Source organism: Cydia splendana, unplaced genomic scaffold, assembly GCF_910591565.1.
Source record: "Cydia splendana unplaced genomic scaffold, ilCydSple1.2 scaffold_49_ctg1, whole genome shotgun sequence".
NCBI classification, from domain to species: domain Eukaryota; kingdom Metazoa; phylum Arthropoda; class Insecta; order Lepidoptera; family Tortricidae; genus Cydia; species Cydia splendana.
This window is the reverse complement of record NW_026946892.1, coordinates 439,985-445,752: the sequence shown is the minus strand read 5'-3', so window position 1 is coordinate 445,752 and position 5,768 is coordinate 439,985. Positions and strand designations below refer to the sequence as shown.

Below are 5,768 nucleotides of genomic sequence, written 5' to 3'. Positions count from 1 at the left end.
TGGGATTATACTGAGTAACTTTTGCTACGGGACCAACCTCGAAATCGCAAAAAAAATAGTTTACCCTCCCATAGAAATTGGACCAGCCAAAATGTATGAAACAGCCAAATTTTTTTTCGCGACTTAGGGGTTGGTCCCATTTCGTTTCGGAGAGGGGGGGGGGGGGGAGGCGCAAATTTGGTGCCTGCCCCGGGCGCCATATGACGTTCCTGGTACAAAAGCTGTTCATACTTCATAGTAATCCAGCGATAAAGCTGCTGGCATGATGGGCACTTTCACACCGGGTACGGCAGCCAATGATTTGTTTGTACACCTACATTTAATGTGTAAATAAACTTTGTTTAATTTTTTGGCAATAGTTGTTTTATTTACCCATTTATAATATTCTCTCTAGCACAGAGCCGAAATTGTTAACTTATCTATAGAGTTTAGTAAACAAAAAAGACTTGACAACACCACAAGTGACGAAAATTGTCATTCTTGTATCTACCTAAATGGAATTTAACATAGTTTTTAATATTCAACATTAGTTATTGGCGTATTGAGTCTGACCGCAGTTATAGTCACTAAAGTAGACTTATTAGCATAATAGAGCATTTAGGAATATTCTTATTTGACCTTTTCACCGCCAGACTCACTAGACGCGTCGTTAAGACGCGTCTTTTCATACAAACGTAGTCCACATTTTTCTCTCTGGATAATAACATTAAATATTTTGATACAATTTGTTGTAGGTATATCATATCAACATCAACTACAGCCATGCCCCTACGTTTGTTCTTTTTTTTTAATTTTTAATTATTATAAGAGTTAGAAGCATTTAAAAATTTGTATGTAATCTGTCTTCCGCTCCTAATTTTTACAATAATCAAAAATTCGAACGTAGGGGCATAGCTATATGGTTAATATACATTAAATTATGTAAAAATATTTTCCATAATGTCAATATCCAGAGAGGAAAATGAGGACTACGTTTGTATGGAGAAGCGGAAGCGAACATCTCCCTTTCCTCTTAAGTAAGAACGTGCCTAAAATGTTTTTATTACCTATGCTTTCATTGTACTATACTGCATATGAGTCGGATTTTACATTTAGAAGCTATAATATCACAAATTTTGTACGCATAAGGCTAAAATGAAAAATAAGAATAAGTGACACCTACATTGAAGCATGCCCGGGAATGGTGTTCTGTGTGAAGATTATCCGTCTTAAATGGTTACTAGTCTCTACTTGTATAGAAATATAGGTAAATTAGGTAGGTATTTGTGTGATAGTAAAACATAGTAATAGGCGAAATATGTATTTATTAAGCTTATTAAGAGCCGGTTTTGTGCATGCTTGCATGCTTAGGAAGTTTTTTAGGAGCGTCTTCTCTAATTTTTCCCTTGATCCACGAGAAGTTTTCTGGAAGAAAAAGAAGAAAATAAGTAAAAGTAGGTTCATGTGGCAGCGATGGAGTAAGTATTTTCACATGAGTGCAGTCTAGTGCACTCAAGATATATACTAAACAATCGCCAGGAATAATATCCATTAAACAAGGCAGCACATTAGAACTAGGTGCCTTAGTTAAACCTAATAAGTATTGCATTCCCAGATTATATATCCCAGAGATAACTACTTATCATACATAACTATCAAACAATGGGTAGGTACATATCTCAATGCATAATACAGCCGCACTCATACTTATTCAAAAAAGGAAAAGTTACTAAGACAGTCCTTGTGGAAAGTCACAGTTTTTTATGTCTAATACTTAATTCAGTGCTCAAAAGAACTTACCTTCTGTTTACAGCATCTACAAACTGCTCGAGGTTCAGGCTTACAGTAGTGTGGCCAATCCAGTCAGTAGTGCTCCAATGGACAAGCCATGATCTTGACTAGTCCCACGTTGGTAGTTAATTGCCATCAGCTAGCAGGTGTAACTGTTACACACCAGCAGCTGCTGCTGCTGCTGCTGGTGTAGGTGTGCTGCTGGTGTGGTGTATACTGTTAGAACCTAAAACAAATAAGTACCTAATTACAGTACCGGCCAATAATATATCACCTCCATGCTTTTACGGTATAACTTTTTTTTATATTTGTGAGTGACTTCCACAGCTTTAGGTAGTTTAGTAGTATTCCTTGTCCAGTGATGAGAAAAATTGGTCTATGTACTTAATGATTTTTTCATAGAGGTTTTTTGTTTTAATGTATGGTCAACTTCATTATTTTTAAAGAGCTTTTTTAGTAATATGCTGAGTCTCTTATTGTACTTCACAGTATTTCAGTATTCATAATATCTTTTACCTTTAAACGAGCAATTCTTGTATATTTATTTATTTATATGTATATATATTTCGGGGATATCGGAAACGGCTCCAACGATTTCGATGAAATTTGCTATATGGGGGTTTTCGGGGGCGAAAAATCAATCTAGCTAGGTCTCATCTCTGGAAAAACATGCATATTTATATAAAATGACTAGTAAAATATGAAATCTACAAACTAACCTACTACAAGTTCATACAAAAACACACAAAGGTGATATGTTATTGACCGGTACTGTAAATCTAATTTTGTCAAGTAGATTTTCCCCCTGGAGGTTAGGATATGAATGTTGAAGTAAATAGTAGCTTAAGTAACCTCTGTTAGTAGGTTAGTAGCATAAGTAAGAGATTGTACAACAGATATCTTAACATACTAACTTTTACATATAATAATGAGGCCGGTACCTAGTATTGAAGAGTTTAGTAGCATTGTCATTAAGACGTCTGTTTTACATAGAATCAATGATTTCAAATATAATAGGGTCTATGCATAGAATACATATTAACTTTATAAGAAACACTGCAATTTTATAGCTTTACCTTTGAGATGTTTTGGTAGGTAACCCATCACCGTTTTGAAGCTCGGCGTTAAATTCGGCACATAAGTAAATGCACTGCACACTCCTTACGCACTCTGTAAATATGCCGAAACTCTTCGTCCGTCATATCAAATGGGCTGCAAGTGTTTCTTAAAGCTGTTTACGATATTTTTCTTCAACAGCAGCCGCGAGTAGGAATAATAAAATTTGACTTCCCTGCGAAGAAAATATTGACAATATTATATACTTACAGCGGAACATTGTAACTAATAACTCTCAATATAATCATAGAAAAACTGATATTTACCTGTAATTTATACCTTAAAATATGATTATTCACTACTTTTGCTTTCACGACAAGGCTTATCGTCATCTAAGAAGCACGTAGTTAAAATTAACTAAGTTGAACTGTCAAAATGGGACAATCTGTCAAATTATCCACATCTTATCCAACGACCATGTTATGCAAATTGTCTTCTATCATCTACCGCTGTCAAATGTGGATAACTCCATATATCGTCTGCAACCATAGTATGGATGATAAAACCGACGATAACAGCCGTTTTATCCACACCTATTGCGTGATAACTACCTTGTCGTACAACCTTGCTAAGCCCGCTGGTTTACATTTTGCTAGTATATCTCATGATGCTGGTAGAGTTTGGATTGGAGCATAATATAGTGTAATTTGTTGTGGGGTTTTACTTGATTAACTTTAAAGTACATTTAGATTATGTTAATTTTAGTGGGTTTAATTACTTTAATTCTTTTAGTGTTGTTTATTGATTTGTGGTTCAGACAAGTGCTAGTATTTAATATTGTACTAGTGAAGTTTAAATTATAAATCAATATACTTATTAATATTTGGTTTTGTTCATAGTGATTTTGTAATTTTAGTGTATTTTAATTGTTTATTGATTTGTACTCAGACAAGCGCTAGTGTGTGAGAATTTACTAGTGAAGTTTAGGTTACAAATCAATAGAGTATTAAAAGTTGTAAAGTCTTGATTAAAAGTTGTAAAGTCTTGATCTATTTGATTTACATGTATACGTTCAATTTGCGAGTGGGCCCAAACGCCTAAGAAAATCGACGATCTCCTTTTCATTAATTATTCAAATATACTATTTCACTAATATGTGTACATTTTATTAAATTGCACAACGGGACTTAATCGCGTATTTAAGTTTTAAGATTTACCTCCGACGTTTCGAGGACGGCGTTGTCCCCGTGGTCTCGGAGAAGACTGGCTCAAGTTGACATCAACATTTTCTAGCCGCGCGAGTTTTTCGAACTACCCGCACTTGGTCTTGTTTATCAGTTTGAACGTTTTGCGCACTAGGGATGTTACTCTGTCGACACACAACACTAACGATATTCGATTTATCGACTGTCGATATTCGTTTCCGCTTACATTTACTAATGACTGGATTCCATGTGGATGAGATCTTAAAACCCTCGTCCCGATTGAAATTGCAATGTTTTTTGATTTCAATGGCGTCCCGCACTTTTCTACTGTAGAAATGGCGATCCGTGGAAAGGATTTTAGGGTTATGCAGCTCAATCCAGTGGTTTGGTCCTGACTCCAGCAAATGCTCAGCCACGGCAGACTTGTTCACCTGACGATTTTTGACAGCTGCGATATGTTCCTTAACTCTTTCTGCTATGGTGCGCTTTGTTTCTCCGACATAGGAACTACCACAACTGCAATCTATCTTATAAACGCCAGGTGACTGGAACGGAATAACGTCCTTCGGTGACCTTAGGCTCCCTGCAACTTTGGATAAAGGAGTGTACACCGTTTTTATAGAGTACTTTCCAAGTACTGTGCCAACTTTATCCTTTACCCCTTTTACATACGGCAAAAATGCCGGCTGTCTGGAGACATCAGGACGTTTCCCTCTTGCCTTCCGTCTGGGTTGCCACTTTTTTACCTTGTACCCATTCCTCCTTAGTATTTAATAATGTTTAATAATCCTGAAAGTTTAAATCAGTGATGTGTACATTTTATTAAAATTATATAATACTTTATAAGCGTATAATAAGTTATTACCAAAATGTTTGTGCCTTTTTCAATATTTATGAAATAATAAAATTTCAAACTTTCATATTAAACAGCAATTTCATGCAAAACAAGGAAAATGCTACAATGTAAAAAAAAATGAGTTATTGTATTGTATTGTAGTTCGGGCGATTTTCCGCAACTCGACGTCTTGCGCCTATTTTGCGTGATAGGGGGTGGACTAGTCTTGCCAGCCCAGCTCCTCGAGGAAACCCACCAAACCTTTGATGTTGAGTAGGACCTCGGGGAGGTCTCTCGGGGATCCGAGATGTTTTGCCCTGTATGGGGCCAATCCGCTGCATTCCAACACCACGTGAGAGGCTGTTTCTTCTTTCTCCATGCATCCACGGCATAGGGGACTGTCTGTGACACCTGTTATAAAAGATGTTTGTTAAAAAGTCCATGACCCGTTATGACACTGGTTACCATACTCAGTCGAACCTTTCCTAGTTGAAAAAGCGCCCTTGTGAGCTTGCCGTTCATGCTAGGCATAGCTTGCTTGGCCTCTCTGCATCCAGTTTGGTTTAGCCAGTGTTCTGTGTGTAGTTTCCCTGTGCCTGCCAGCAGCATTGAGCGTACCTCACTAAACGGTATCGGGAGAATCGGTTCCGGGCCAATCGCCCCCGCACCCGATCCTTGTCTGGCGAGCTCGTCCGCGGCGTTGTTACCTCGGGATCCACTGTGTCCTTTGATCCATTGTAAGGTGATCTTATTGTTCTGACATACCTCCATTAGTCGTTCGTGGCATTCGTGTATAGGTTTGGATGTGACTATATGGCTTTTTAGGGCCATTAAGACTGCTCTACTGTCGGAGAGTATGCGGATGGAGGATCCTACTACCTTCCTTGCAGTGATTGCAGCCG

The 5,768-nt window shown here is 37.5% G+C and overlaps 1 long non-coding RNA gene across 1 annotated transcript; it reads right to left on the bottom strand.

The window, feature by feature from the left end:
- Positions 1–1,289: 1,289 nt before the first annotated feature.
- Positions 1,290–3,013, bottom strand: LOC134805698 (uncharacterized). The gene is made up of 3 exons (XR_010146368.1): positions 2,847–3,013; positions 1,780–1,996; positions 1,290–1,404 (listed from the first exon to the last, which is right to left on the bottom strand). It is a non-coding gene; the product is annotated as an uncharacterized LOC134805698 (long non-coding RNA).
- Between the last annotated feature and the right edge of the window lie 2,755 nt (positions 3,014–5,768).